At 39.8% G+C, this 16,313-nt stretch overlaps 1 protein-coding gene across 3 annotated transcripts in view; it reads left to right on the top strand.

Annotated features, from left to right (window-relative positions):
- INPP5F (inositol polyphosphate-5-phosphatase F) overlaps window positions 1-16,313 on the top strand; it is a 113,300-nt gene that overhangs the window by 27,253 nt on the left and 69,734 nt on the right. The window lies entirely within an intron of this gene.

Genomic DNA, 16,313 nt, shown 5'->3' with positions numbered 1-16,313 from the left:
AGAAATCCCTGTTCACTCTCACCCATTATGAGTTCTATATAATAAGGTTATTTTTAAATATATGCTTTTCATCCAAAGTCTTCACATCTCAAATACAGAAGGAAAATTCCACAAGTAACCATAATAGTTTGGTTATAAAAGAATTGCATTTAGTTAATACTGTCAGTGGCCGAGATATAGACTGTGAGGACATGTACCTGCTTGTATTCTGTGCTTCTATAGAGAGCTTGCTCAGACACACCCAAGAAAAGGGAAATGGTTGTATTTCTATTTTACCATGGTAGTTGGCTTGTCTTTTCCCCCCTCTTCCCCCACCCCCGCCCAGAAATTAAAAAGGGCTGTAGTTAGCAATGAAACAAGCAGAAGTCAACGTCCCTTCTTTAGGGGCCCTTGTCAGCACTCCTTTGTCAAGGTAAACTCCCACTGACTTCAGTGCTTTTGGAAATAGCTTTTTCTTAATCTGAAGTATTTGCATTGTGCTAATAGTTTGCTAGGTACATTACAGAATTAAGAAAGGGTCCAACTGGAAATAGTTTAGTCTAAATAGTGTACAGATGAGGGAAAATGGGAGGCAACAAAGAATGCAGACCAGTAGTGAGGTTAAATATGCATATTACTTCCACAATTTTTTTTTTTTACTACACTATTTGAGTTTCTGCAATTGTGGTTTTCATTAGCTAACCCACCTTACTCAGGATGAGGAGGGGCGACTAGGTTTGTAGTCTTTTTGGAGGAAATGCCTTTTTCAATAGAAGGTCAAGAAGGAGAAGGTCAAAAGTGTAGCTAACCAGGTCAAGGATGTTTTAAAAAAATACCTTCATAAGAATGACATAAGAATGCTTGCCAGTTTTAAGCTCTATGAAAAGTAATTTTTTTTTTTAAACAAAACCTAGGACTAAAAACATTTGTCCCCTTTAAAAAAAAAAAAAAAAAAAAAAAGCACATGATGGAAAGCTTTTAAAGCCAGTATTTTGCCTATAGTGCCTGGAACCCAAGCATTGCTTTATTGTGTGACTGCATGACTACTGCAAAGTGAAATTAACTAGAGACAAGTGACTGACTGACCTACTTTTTGTTACCAAGATAAGAAATGCAAAACTAAATAGCATAAAGAATGAAAAGTAAATTTAAAAGTAACTGGAAAGAATCCTACCTAGTCTCTACATTTGAACATTTTTGATTTTAAACATAAGCAATTTTTCTGTTGTAGTTTGATACAAGCGACTGTAAAATATCACTCCTGCATGATGGGAATTATAGGTATTCATATACTTTTGGATACTTTGCTGGGGTTGAACAATATTCAAAAACAAAATGTCAGTTATACTTGAGAAGCATTCTCGTACATCTGCTTTAAGGTGGTCTTTATTTACATGATCACATACTATACTGTTTTTTCCTAGAACTCTAGTTTTGGGCTGGTGTATGTATTATTTTTCAAAGCTCTGATACTTTTGAGCCTCCCCTTTTTAAGAGGTTTCAGAGTAGCAGCCGTGTTAGTCTGTCTTTAAAAGTGATTGCTATTTTTATTACAGTACCCCCAAAATGTTTTCAACATCAGCACAACTTGAATTTATTTATACTCCATTTCCAACTTTAAAACAAAAACTCTACTTTGGGCAGAGAGAGCTTGCAAAATGAATCCTGTAGAAAGTAAAGAACCCATGAAAGAGGTTAATAGTTCACAACCTCAGCTGTATGTATTGCTGCTGGTGATAACTAAAGTGTTAGATTAGGTTTATAATTTAAATAATTTTTAATGGTCTCCAGGTTGAAGCAAGCAGGGGCAAAAGAGCAACATGTATATAGGTTAGAAAACCAGCACTTAAGATCCAGTTTAAAAGTGGCTTATTACATTTGCTGCAGGCACTGATTTTACTCTTTCATAGGAAATAAAAAGGGCAATACTTCTAATTCATCCTCATTCAGCTATAGTTCTCCAGTCATGCATAACATCTTTAAAGAAGGAGCTGAAACAGACTGAAACTGAAAAATAGACTGTTCCTTTTGTGGGTTTTCAAGGGAAATAGCAGGTTCCAATGACCTTACTAGTCAATTCGATCTTGTTGTTTTATCTAAGCAAACAAATTTTTTAACAAACGGCTTATTGATTAAGTTTTTGGAGAACAAATGATTATTTACAGTAATTGCCATTTCTTTAATAACTGGAATGTTAAAGTAAATATGACCTCAGTTGAGTTAAACTCTATTTATTTCTCATTAATATTTGCTATAAGTTATTGGTAATTTCTTCTTTACAGAGTTGTATTTTTATTATAGACTCCATAGAATCATAGAAATGTAGGACTAACTTCAAGAAGTCACCTAGTCCTGCCCATTGTACTGTGGCAGGACCAAGTAAACTTGGACATACACCTATCAGAGATGGTCTGATCTGGCTTTAAAAATCTCCAGTGATGGGGATTTCACAGTCTCCCTTGGAAGCCTTTTCAGAGCTTAACTATCCTTATAGTTAAATCTTTTCCCCTCATGTCTAACCTATATCTCCCTTGCTACAGATTGAGCTCATTTCTTCTTGTCTTACCTTCAGTAGACGGGGAGAACAATAGATTGCAGTCCTCTTTATAACAGCCCTTAACATCTTTGAAGACTCTTTTCTGGTCCCCCACCCTCAGGCATTTTCTCTCAAGACTAAACATGCCTAATTTTTTAACCTTTCCTCATAAGTCAGGTTTCCTGAACCTTTTATCATTTTTGTTCTCCTCTGGACTTTCTTCAATTTATCCCCATGTTTCCTAAAGTATGGACCAAGAACTGGACACCATACTTCAGCTCAGGCTTTGCCCACGCTAAATAGAGTGGGACAATTACCTCCTGTGTCTTACATACAGCATTCCTGTTAAAATACCCTAGAATATTAACCTTTTTAGCTGCTGCATCACATTGTTGATTCATATTCAATTTGTGACCCACTATAAACACCCTTTCCCCAATCCTTTTCAGCAGCACTACTGCCTACCCAGTTTCCCCCCATTTGCAGTTGTGAATTTGATCTTTTCTTTTCTAAGTGAAGTACTTTGCACTTGTCTTTATTGAATTTCATCTTGTTGAATTCAGACCATTTCTTCCATTAGTCAAGGTCATTTTTAATTCTGATCCTGTGTTCCAAAGTGCTTGCAATCCCTCCCAACTTGCTGTTATCCGCAGATTTTTGTAAGTGTACTCTCTTCTCAATTATTCAAGTCATCAATGAAAATATTGAATAATACTGTACCCAGGACTGACCCCTGCAGGATCCCAGTAGATAACTCCTTCCAGTTTGACAGCAAACCATTGAAAACTACTCTGAGTATGATCCTTCAATCAGTTGTTCACCCACCTTATAGTAATTTTATCTAGACCTCATTTCCCTAGTTTGCATATGAGACTGTCAAGTGGGACTGTGTCAAAAGCCTTACTAAAATAAGATAGATCACATCTACTGCTTCCCACCATCCAGTAGGCCAGTGACACAGTCAGAGAAAGAAATTACATTGGTTTGGCATGATCTGTTCTTGACAAATCCATGGTGACTATTCCTTATAACTCTATTATCCTCTAGGTACTTACAAATTCATTGTTTAATAATTTGTTTCAGTATCTTTCCAGGTATCAAAGTTAGGTTGACTGGTCTATAATTCCCAGATCCTCTTTGTTCCCTTCTTTAAAGATAAGTACTATGTTTGCCCTTCTCCAATCTTCTAGAACCTCACCTGTCCCCCACGAGTTCTCAAAGAAACTAAGTTTCAAGATGGTTTCAGCTAGTTCTTCTTTGAGTGATGGTCCCTATTGTATTCCACTGAGGGTTATGCACCATGTGTCCGAAGTGTTTCAAAGTAGTAAAGTCCGTCAGTCTGCTTATGCATCCTTGCTCTGCCTCAGGGTTTTGCCCAAGGCGATAGAGTGGGGCAGACCAACCATATCTTCAGTTCCCTCTCACCGCTGCATAGTCCAAGTCGGGGCTTCTGCTATCCTTTTGTTCTTTAGTGACACATTTTCCAAACTTTCCAGAAAAACTATTTTTATTTTTAGAGACTAACCAATTTATTTGAGCATAAGCTTTCATGAGCTACAGCTCACTTCATCGGATGCATACTGTAGAAACTGCAGAAGACGTTATATACACAGAGACCATGAAACAATACCTCCTCCCACCCCACTCTCCTGCTGGTAATAGCTTATCTAAAGTGATCACTCTCCTTACAATGTGTATGATGATCAAGTTGGGCCATTTCCAGCACAAATACAGGTTTTCTCATCCTCTGCCCCCCCCACCCCCAAACTCACTCTCCTGCTGGTAATAGTTCATCCAAAGTGACCACTCTCCCTACAATGTGTGTGATAATCAAGGTGGGCCATTTCCAGCATAAATCCAAGTTTAACCAGAACGTGGGGGGGGGGGGGGTAGGAAAAAACAAGGGGAAATAGGCTACCTTGCATAATGACTTAGCCACTCCCAGTCTCTAATTAAGCCTAAATTAATAGTATCCAATTTGCAAATTAATTCCAATTCAGCAGTTTCTCGCTGGAGTCTGGATTTGAAGTTTTTTTGTTTTAAGATAGCGACCTTCATGTCTGTGATTGCGTGACCAGAGAGACTGAAGTGTTCTCCGACTGGTTTATGAATGTTATAATTCTTGACATCTGATTTGTGTCCATTTATTCTTTTACGTAGAGACTGTCCAGTTTGACCAATGTACATGGCAGAGGGGCATTGCTGGCACATGATGGCATATATCACATTGGTGGATGTGCAGGTGAACGAGCCTCTGATAGTGTGGCTGATGTGATTAGGCCCTATGATGGTGTCCCCTGAATAGATATGTGGGCACAGTTCGCAACAGGCTTTGTTGCAAGGATAGGTTCCTGGGTTAGTGGTTCTGTTGTGTGATATGTGGTTGTTGGTGAGTATTTGCTTCAGGTTGGGGGGCTGTCTGTAGGCAAGGACTGGCCTGTCTCCCAAGATTTGTGAGAGTGTTGGGTCATCCTTCAGGATAGGTTGTAGATCCTTAATAATGCGTTGGAGGGGTTTTAGTTGGGGGCTGAAGGTGACGGCTAGTGGCGTTCTGTTGTTTTCTTTGTTAGGCCTGTCCTGTAGTAGGTGACTTCTGGGAACTCTTCTGGCTCTATCAGTCTGTTTCTTCACTTCCGCAGGTGGGTACTGCAGTTCTAAGAATGCTTGATAGAGATCTTGTTGGTGTTTGTCTCTGTCTGAGGGGTTGGAGCAAATGCGGTTGTATCGCAGAGCTTGGCTGTAGACGATGGATCGTGTGGTGTGGTCAGGGTGAAAGCTGGAGGCATGTAGGTAGGAATAGCGGTCAGTAGGTTTCTGGTATAGGGTGGTGTTTATGTGACCATTGTTTATTAGCACTGTAGTGTCCAGGAAGTGGATCTCTTGTGTGAACTGGATCAGGCTGAGGTTGATGGTGGGATGGAAATTGTTGAAATCATGGTGGAATTCCTCAAGGGCTTTTTTTCCATGGGTCCAGATGATGAAGATGTCATCAATATAGCGCAAGTAGAGTAGGGGTGTTAGGGGACGAGAGCTGAGGAAGCGTTGTTCTAAATCAGCCATAAAAATGTTGGCATACTGTGGGGCCATGCGGGTACCCATAGCGGTGCCGCTGATCTGAAGGTATACATTGTCCCCAAATGTAAAATAGTTATGGGTAAGGACAAAGTCACAAAGTTCAGCCACCAGGTTAGCCGTGACATTATCGGGGATAGTGTTCTTGACGGCTTGTAGTCCATCTTTGTGTGGAATGTTGGTGTAGAGGGCTTCTACATCCATAGTGGCCAGGATGGTGTTATCAGGAAGATCACCGATGGATTGTAGTTTCCTCAGGAAGTCAGTGGTGTCGCAAAGGTAGCTGGGAGTGCTGGTAGCGTAGGGCCTGAGGAGGGAGTCTACATAGCCAGACAATCCTGCTGTCAGGGTGTCAATGCCTGAGATGATGGGGCACTCAGGATTTCCAGGTTTATGGATCTTAGGTAGTAGATAGAATATCCCATGTTGGGGTTCCAGGGGTGTGTCTGTGCGGATTTGATCTTGTGCTTTTTCAGGAAGTTTCTTGAGCAAATGCTGTAGTTGCTTTTGGTAACTCTCAGTGGGATCAGAGGGTAATGGCTTGTAGAAAGTGGCAGCCTCTTTTTCATATTCCGACCTATTCATGATGACAACAGCACCTCCTTTGTCAGCCTTTTTGATTATGATGTCAGAGTTGTTTCTGAGGCTGTGGATGGCATTGTGTTCTGCATGGCTGAGGTTATGGGGCAAGTGATGCTGCTTTTCCACAATTTCAGCCCGTGCACGTCGGCGGAAGCACTCTATGTAGAAGTCCAGTCTGCTGTTTCGACCTTCAGGAGGAGTCCACCTAGAATCCTTCTTTTTGTAATTTTGGTAGGGAGGTCTCTGTGGATTAGTATGTTGTTCAGAGGTATTTTGGAAATATTCCTTGAGTCGGAGACGTCGAAAATAGGATTCTAGGTCACCACAGAACTGTATCATGTTTCTGGGGGTGGAGGGGCAGAAGGAGAGGCCCCGAGATAGGACTGCTTCTTCTGCTGGGCTGAGAGTATAGTTGGATAGGTTAACAATATTGCTGGGTGGGTTGAGGGAACTATTGCTGTGGCCCCTTGTAGCATGTAGTAGTTTAGAAAGTTTAGTGTCCTTCTTCTTTTGTAGAGAAGCAAAGTGTGTGTTGTAAATGGCTTGTCTAGTTTTAGTAAATTCCAGCCACGAGGAAGTTTGTGTGGAAGGTTGTTTTTTTTATGAGAGTATGCAGTTCTGAGAGCTCATTCTTAATCTTTCCCTGTTTGCTGTAGAGGATGTTGATCAGGTGATTCCGCAGTTTCTTTGAGAGTGTGTGGCACAAGCTGTCAGCATAGTCTGTGTGGTATGTAGATTGTAATGGATTTTTTACCTTCAGTCCTTTTGGTACGATGTCCATCTGTTTGCATTTGGAAAGGAAGATGATGTCTGTCTGTATCTGTACAAGTGGTCACTTTGGATAGGCTATTACCAGCAGGAGAGTGAGTTTGTGTGTCGGGGGGCGGAGGGTGAGAAAACCTGGATTTGTGCTGGAAATGGCCCACCACCTTGATTATCATACACATTGTAAGGAGAGTGATCACTTTAGATAAGCTATTACCAGCAGGAGAGTGGGGTGGGAGGAGGTATTGTTTCATGGTCTCTGTGTATATAATGTCTTCTGCCGTTTCCACAGTATGCATCCGATGAAGTGAGCTGTAGCTCATGAAAGCTTATGCTCAAATAAATTGGTTAGTCTCTAAGGTGCCACAAGTACTCCTTTTCTTTTTGCGAATACAGACAAACACGGCTGTTACTCTGAAACCTATTTTTATTTTTGTTTATAATCAGGATTCTTGCTGTTTTTATAGTAGTTTTCTTGTTTTTAGAAATATTGTAGGTTTAAAGTCTGGGGACGCAGCTTCAGCATTTTCCCGCCAAACAATCCGCTACCTTCTCCCCAGTACCCGAGTGTGGGTACTGGATTATGCTGAAGAGGCCGGGATTCAAAGTCTGCGCTTCCTGCCATCACTTGTTTTCCCTCAGCGATGAGCAGCACTGCTGTCTGTAGTGTTTTTGAGGAAAGCCCGTACAATGTCCAGATGCAGCATCTGCCTGTCCTTCCCTGCTTGTACACTGGAAGGAAGAGTCTTCCATTTTAAGAAGCACCTCATTGAGGTCACCATGGGGCCGCAGTTGAATCCTGGCCAGGGAACTCTTTCAGTGCGCTGAAGCGGTATGCCTCTGGAAATGGTGCATTGCACAGCATATCCTTTTGTTGGCAGCCTACCTGCCAGGAACCCAGAACGTGCTTGCTGATGCTCTCAGCAGGAACTTTGCAACCGGCCATGAATGCAAGTTGCACAGCAGGGTAGTTGTGGACATTTTTGGTTGCTGGAGAACTCGTTTCAGGGATCTCAGCTACTGCCGGGCTCCACAATGTGCCCCTTGCAGACATATGTAAGGGGGTATGTGGAGTTCGGTATACACTTTTTCCTTCTCATTTATGTAGTGTGTTTTTTTGCAACAGGTGCCTCGTTCTGCACAGTGGTCCTCCACTGCACCCTTGTACGCTCATCCTATCTAGGTACTGCTTGTTAAGCACCCTCAGTGGAATACAATAGGGACCATCATTCGAAGAAGGGGAGGTTAATTTAACCCATTCTTTCTCTCTTTTTGGCTTGCATTCCTTCCTCCTTTAATATTACTTGTGTTGAGTAACTGGTTACTATTAACTTGTTTAGTGAAGATTGAAACAAAATAGGCATTAAACGTCTCCACTTTTTCATGAAAATGCGAAAACCTTATTAGGACTGGGGATTCTACTCTTTTAAGAACCGTACAAAGACACTGTTCTTGCCTTGAAGAGTTGGTATTGAACAGTAGGAGACAGTTGTGTTCTAGTATGATTGTGTGAAACTGCGCCAAGTTTGGCATGTTGGAATTGAAAAATATCTGTTTTTGGAGCAGAAGAGTGGAGTCTGTTTGGGTATGGGGTGACAAGGCATGTGAGTTATGGCTGATGTGATGATTTTCCTACACTCTTTATGAATGCATTGGTAGGAAATTCAATTTGAGCAGCATTAGCTGTAGACTAACAGCTCTTTGGGTGGAAAGAGTAGGGAAGATTAGTAGGTGTGGATGGAGAGAATATCATACTCTGCAAATACTAATCAAACTGTGAGAGAATTGCTTTAACTCACATTACTAATTACTGAGGCCCTGGTAGCAGCTCTGTAGTTAGGGCTGTTTCAGCTTTTGTTCAAGTTAACAGTCTGATGGAGAATCCACACCATTTTCCTTGGGAGTTTGTTCCAATGGTTAATCACCGTGACTGTTAAAAATGTGGGCCTCATTTCTAATTTTGAATTTGTCTGTCTTCATTTTCCAGCTGTTGTCTCTTGTATACAAGTCCTACGATTTATATTAACAAATTTTGCAGACTTATTTCATACAATGCTGCTTAACAGTTTTGTGCATTATACTTATTAGGCATTATGTTCAGTACTGATGTGGTACTGGCAGGCTGTTTTTAAAAAGTCTCATCAGATGAAGTGAGCTGTAGGTCACGAAAGCTTATGCTCAAATAAATTTGTTAGTCTCTAAGGTGCCACAAGTACTCCTTTTCTTTTTACAAACTAATTAGTATTTCATCAGTTGATCTATTATAAATCTCAGGGAATGAAGGTGGATAGTCTCTCTGGAATGAGCAATAACTCTGCACTTCTGATTTTGTTAGAGAACTCTTTGCTAGAAGAAGGAAATATGTAGACTGGTTCTTGGTGTCTTGCAAGTACTTACAAAGTACGTTCACCCAATACAGCAAAATATTTTGTAGAGTGCATGCATATAATGTTCTTGGAGTGAGAATTGTAATTAAGGTTAGTAGTGTTTCTCATGGTAAATTATATGGAAAATCATGGGGAGAGGGAGTGTATGATAAAGTCATCATTGTAGGATTTCAATAAAAATATCCCTTAGTTCACAGTGAAATTTTTCAAGCCATTGCATAATATAGAAGACACTTATCTTGGTGCCTCCTAGTTCGCTTCGCTGCAGTTGCAGAATGTGAGTAAAAGAGAGCTGCTCCTTGCTTGTCTTCGGTGCTGCTTTTCTGCTTCAGCCGCTACAAAAACAAAGGTTTCAGAGTAGCAGCCGTGTTAGTCTGTATTCGCAAAAAGAAAAGGAGTACTAGTGGTACATTAGAGACTAACTAATTTATCTGAGCATAAGCTTTCATGAGCTACAGCTCACTCCATCGGATGCATTCAGTGGAAAATACAGTGAGGAGATTTATATACACACAGAACATAAAAAAATGGGTGTTATATACACTGTAAGGAGAGTGATCACTTAAGATGAGCTATTACCAGTGGGGGGGAGGGTCGATCTCTGACCTAAAAGTCGCAATATTACAACAAAAAGACTTCAAAAACAGACTCCAATGAGAAACTGCTGAATTGGAATTAATTTGCAAACTGGATACAATTAACTTAGACTTGAATAGAGACTGGGAGTGGATGAGTCATTACACAAAGTAAAACTATTTCCCCATGTTTATTTCCCCTCTCCCCCCTCCCCCAATGTTCCTCAGACGTTCCTGTTAACTGCTAGAAATGGCCCACGTTGATTATCACTACAAGAGGTTTTCTTTCCCCGCCCCCCCGCTCTCCTGCTGGTAATAGTTCATCTTAAGTGATCACTCTCCTTACAGTGTGTATGATAACACCCATTTTTTCATGTTTTGTGTGTATATAAATCTCCTCACTGTATTTTCCACTTGTCAAGGTTCCTTCCCCGCTCTGAACTCTAGGGTACAGATGTGAGGACCTGCATGAAAATCTCCTAAGCTTACTTTTACCAGCTTAGGTTAAAACTTCCCCAAGGTACAAACTATTTTACCCTTTGCCCTTGGACTTCCACTGCCACCACCAAACATTTATCTGGGTTTATTGGGAAAACGTTGTTTGGAAACGTCTTTCCCCCCAAAATCCTCCCAACCCTTGCACCCCACTTTGTGGGGAAGGCTTGGTAAAAATCCTCACCAATTTGCATAGGTGACCACAGACCCAAACCCTTGGATCTCAGAACAATGAAAAAAAGCATTCAGTTCTTAAAAAGAAACATTTTAATAGAAGAAACAGTAAAAAGAATCCCCTCTGTAAAATCAGGATGGTAAATACCTTACAGGGTAATTACATTCAAAACACAGAAAATCCCTCAAGGCAAAACCATAAGTTACAAAAAGACACACAGACAGGAATATTCATTCTATTCAGCACAACTTAATTTCTCAGCCATTTAAAGAAATCAGAATCTAACGCATAACTAGCTAGATTTCTTACTAAGTTCTAAGACTCCACTCCTGTTCTGTCCCTGGCAAAAGCATCACACAGACAGACACAGACCCTTTGTTTTTCTCCCTCCTCCCAGCTTTTGAAAGTATCTTGTCTCCTCATTGGTCATTTTGGTCAGGTGCCAGCGAGGTTATCCTAGCTTCTTAACCTTTTACAGGTGAAAGGATTTTTCCTCTGGCCAGGAGGGATTTAAAGGTGATTACCCTTCCCTTTATATTTATGACACCACTGAATGCATCCGATGAAGTGAGCTGTAGCTCACGAAAGCTTATGCTCAAATAAATTGGTTAGTCTAAGGTGCCACAAGTACTCCTTTTCTTTTTACAAAAACAAAAGCATCTGCTTTGCACCGATCCTTTTAAACTCGCTATGTAAGCTTTGCCTTCCTCCACCCCTTCCCAAAGCAGAGAAACTGTAGATTGGTGACCCACAGCAAATCACTAGCTAAACAAAGTTTTGTTCTATTAGCCTGTCAGGCACCACAGGTTTTATCTTGGCAGTTCCCAAGGTTCTCATTTAAATCAGTTTTTGTCACAGCCACTAAGCGTGTAAAATGCCAGATGTCAAGATCTATATCCATATCTGTAAATAAAATATGAAAATTATGGAATCCATGACTAATGTGAAAACAATAACAAAACTGAGTCTGTAATCACAACCCTCCCCCTCTCCCACACCAAATAAAAGAGTAATCTATAAATTGATTACATCAGGCCAGCTTCAGGAATTTTTTTAATTAGTTCTTCTGATGGCTTTATCATCTTAGATTACTTTGACTGCCTTCTTCAAAACCCTGGAGTTAATAATCTCTTTTGGATTACTTTTAAGACTTCTGCCAACTGTGTAGGGGAAATAACACTACCCACATTTCAGCTTTAAATTTTGAGTTTGGCTCATTTTCATTCAAAAGTAAATCTTCTTCAGAGGCTTTAAACAGGTAATATATATTTACAAAGATTGTACTTGTTAATACAAATCCGCCAAAACTTTGTGGTGCAGAGAGGCAGCACAGGCCTTTAAGATAATTCTTGGACTACGTGTTCACTACAGTGAGTGACCAACCCTTCATTAATGTTTGCTTCCAAAATTCAGTAACTCACAATTTGTTTCCTACCTTGTAATGAGTTAGTGAGGTTCCTCTACAACACGAACATTTATAAAGAAGAACTCTGGCTCCTGGAAATTGTTGGTGGGTATCTGGTTGAAATGCACAAACCAGCTTGATCTCTAAATTGCTTTCGATGGGTAAGGTGAGTAGAAAGGAGGGAAGATTTAAAAAATCTTGTTACTACAGTATCTCTTTCTAGTTTAAAGTATTAGAGACCAGGTCTGCAAACTGATACTATAGCTGCTCAGAAAGTAGCTGAAAGTGAAAACAAAGTGGAACAATTCTCACTGGTTACCAGCTGCATTTCTGATTCTGTTGCAAAGAAATTAACTTTCAAATATCTCTTTTAAAAGCTCATATTTACAAGTCCTGTTTTCCACCACTATGATAGCTGATCTTATGCGGAAATAGGATCCAGGAGCTTCTTGTCAAAATGGGAGCCAACTTTTCATGTCTTTGCACTTAGTTTTCTCTTTCTTTGGATTTGAAAACAAAAACGGAAAAAATTCTAAAAGTACAATTTGTGTGCATAAGCTTCTGCTTACAACAAACAAAAAACCTCAAAAACAAACACCTGCTTCCCCCGCAAAAAGCAAACAAGAACCCACAACATAACCATGAATTTGTTACAGTGCAGAGTTTTTTAAGTAACTTTGGTCTAGTACTATTATACGCTAGAGGTGAAATGAGGTCAGGCTTGGGTCATTGTCTTAAAGGTCCCAGTTCAACAATCTGTCCCTAGTTAGTGAAACGCTTGTGTATTAAGGACTAGGGATAGCCGTCAAGTAAGACCTTCTGCTTAGTCAAGATTAAAATTTCCAGTGGAATGGCTCAAGTTACTTGAGAGACCACCTTGCCTTGCATTGTGACCTTCCCTTGACAGCTGTTCCTCTGGAACTGTGGCACTGTCAGTCACCAAGAGTGAAACCTTTGTGTACAAGAGACAGAGCTTTCTCTGCTACTGGACTATGAATCTGGAATTCATTCATGGAAGATAACCACATGACCATGAATTTTAGCACCTTCAGAGAAAGATAGAAAAAGACACTTCTTCTTTACCCTAGACTTCCCCCCAGTTCCTACTGACAGGTGGAAAGAAATCTTGTATGTTTCATAATTTGGAATGGTGATGGACTGTAGTAATCCAGAGAGAAGTGTTATAACACAGGTAAACTGTGGTCTTGTAGTAGTAGTAATAATAAGAGCTACAGAGGCACCTGTAACAAGACTTACTGGCATATCTAATGTCAAGGCTGAATCCCCACTCTGTCACCCCGAGTGCAGAAGGTGGGGGCTTGCAAGGATTCTAAAAATTAATACTTGCCACTCCAGGTTTGTATTAGACTCTCAAGGTTACAGCTTTTCTCTGACCTTGGCTTTATAAACGCTACCATCACCCAAATGCAAAAAAACAGCCGTGGACCCAGGAAGGAGCACTTGAGAATTCCTCCCTGTGGGGTACCCTCAAGCCCTTTCACCCCTCCCCCGGGGAAGTGCTGAGAAAGAAAACAAAGGAAATTAGCTGTTGCCACCAGCTAATCAAACAGCATATGCACAAACCTCTTAGGACACCAAAAATTCAATCCTGTTCTTAAAAAAGGTAAATTTTATTAAAAACAAAAAAGGAAGAAAATACATCTGGAACTTAGGCTTTTGTGATATTTTAAAAGAACAATTCCAAATATCAAACACCCAAAATAGCTTTCTTGGGGGTTCAGCTTAAAGGTTACAGCAAACAAAAGCATCTGGGGTTAGCACAGAGAAGTCCACAAGCCTTAAAAAATAAACAGAAATAAACCTAATCGCGTCTTCCTAAACATTCCTAATTTACTTACTTATTTGGGTTGTTAAAAGTAGTTCTAGATATGATCTGATGGTTTTCATATCTGGTTCAAACTTTACACAGCATTCCTGCTTATAGCATTGCTGCTCCGTGTCTCCTCCTCTGGAGAACAGACAAAGGGAAAGCTTCTTTCTCAATTTTAAAGTTCTGCCTTTCCATTGGCTCTTTTGGTCAGGTGCCCACTTCCTTTCCTTTATCTGGGGGACTTTTAACCCTTTACAAGTAAAGCAAGCAGAGAACAGCTATCAAGAGGGATTTTACAGCTCACTGGCTGGCTGCGTGTCCATCAAAGGGAGCTTCCCCCCCCCCCCCGCACTTCATTTATCACATCTAATGTTAAAATACAATAAACAATACTTTGTTCTTATAGCACTTTTATTTATGGATCTCAAAGCACTTCACAAAGGACGTCAGTGTCCTTATTCCCATTTTACAGATGAGAAAATTGAGTCAAAGGAAGACAATAACTTGTCCAAAGTTGAGTTGTGAGTAGAACCCAGGTTTCCTGAGTCTCAATCCAATGCACTATCCATTAGACCATGCTGCTTAGTTTAATGTGAAACATTCCTTCTTCGATTACTTTAAACTTTGATTTTGTATCACCTGTAAATGATCCTAATATGGGAATTTTAATTTTTAGCTTTTTGAAAAATATTTTAGTTTTTGAGCTCTTGGCGTGTCAAAATTCTTCAAGATGATTTACCAATATATGCTCAGTGTGGTGTGGTGGTTTTTTAAAGACCCTTCATATAGAATGCGTATGCTAGCAGTAGATTGTTTGACTCTGCTTGTGCCTTCACATCACCTCTTGGAAGTTTTGAACAATGAGCTCTAACTTCCCTAAAGTATAGGATATTGCTTGATGCTGTATATTTTTCTATGCTCATGCGCTCTCACACACACACACAAAATTTTACTGGGTTACCTAATGTAATGGGAATAGCTAAAGCCAGGTTGGACCTGATTTTGAACTGTGGAATATTGCCTAGCCTGGCCTGTCAGACTTTCAGATTCCCTGTGCAAATTACTATTACTTCACAACTCCCCTGATGAGTTTGGTTCACTGTTTCCAGTACAGCATACCCACTGTTTTGTTAAATTTATGGTATTGGAAAACAAAATCCATTGGCATTTTTAATGCAATTGCTGATAATTTAAAATTGAGCAAAGCTGAGTGGGAAAAGAATCATTTAAGTATCAGTTTGACATTAAGTTGTCACCTGCAAACACTAAACTTAATGATTTGTAAACACTGTTTAGTTTCTTTTTAAAACTTTTTTGCATTATTAAGATGTATTATGTATCATTATTATAGTATGTTCTTTTAAAGGCTGTTTTTCTAATTTGGGAGAAATTCTCTCGTAGAGAGGAGGATATTTAAAAGCTATGGTAGAATTGATTGACATGTCTTTGTGGTAGCTGCTAAAGGAAGTATATGAGAATCTCTCAGTAAATCTAGATATCTTGCTTTTGTTATAAGCAAACTGACAAATAGCTCGAATTCTTGATGGCAGTGGAGTGAAGAATCTTTTGCCTTTTAGTTCTTACGTTATATCTAAGTGGCATGCTCTCTTTTTTGAAGGCAGCTTTTAAGTTGTATTTAATAATGGAAAAATAATACAAAAATAAGATTCAAAGTAGAGTCTTTGTTACAAGCTCTGGTCTTAGTTTGCAAAAGGTTTAAAAGAAAATTGAAGCTAGTGATCACTGTTGTTTTTAACTGGCAACGCAAAAAACTGTGTTGTCTTGATGATTAAACTGAAGTCATCTGAAATGGGGAGGGAACAAAATTGGAATAAAAAGCTTACTATAGAAAACAGAAGTGCCAAATCTTATTTCCCCACAGTGTTCTGGATGAATGATTCTCTTTTCTGTGTCATGTTCCCTGGGATTATTTAGTACATAAAGTATTATTGTGATCCGTTGTTATTATCAGATACATTTGAAGCTGTAAGTGGAGACTTGAATAAAACATCTAACGCACATTGCTTTATTCTACCATGAAGAGGATTTGTGGAGTTTTTCCTTGTCTGTAAAACTCTGGGAATAAGTGGTTTTCCTTAATCAAATAATTTCACCTCAGTGAGGTAGAAATGGTTTCAAAGGATGTTCTCTAAACTTCAAGAAAGTGTTCGTAAGCATGCATCTTGAGCATCTCACTTGAGGTACAAACTTACCTTCATACTTATTACTGTACTATGCTGGCTTGTGACAATGGCACCTTTTGGAAGGAGCTGGCTTTACATCATTCTAGCACTAATCATGCAGTTCAGGGTGATATGCCTACCCCCCAAATGGTTATCTCATTATATTCGTTATGCACCATGTCCCTATTGGATGAGTTGGATTTTATTTCATAGTCTATATCAAAGCATGGCTGAGATGTGTGTTGCGAGGGAGGGTGATAATTTTTGCTATTACATGATTGAGACTAAAGAGCGCCAGTAATTGCCATGGCATTCTCCTATTTTGGAC

Source organism: Eretmochelys imbricata, chromosome 7, assembly GCF_965152235.1.
Source record: "Eretmochelys imbricata isolate rEreImb1 chromosome 7, rEreImb1.hap1, whole genome shotgun sequence".
NCBI classification, from domain to species: domain Eukaryota; kingdom Metazoa; phylum Chordata; order Testudines; family Cheloniidae; genus Eretmochelys; species Eretmochelys imbricata.
The sequence above is the reverse complement of the archived record's forward strand: the minus strand, read 5'-3'. Positions and strand labels throughout refer to the sequence as shown.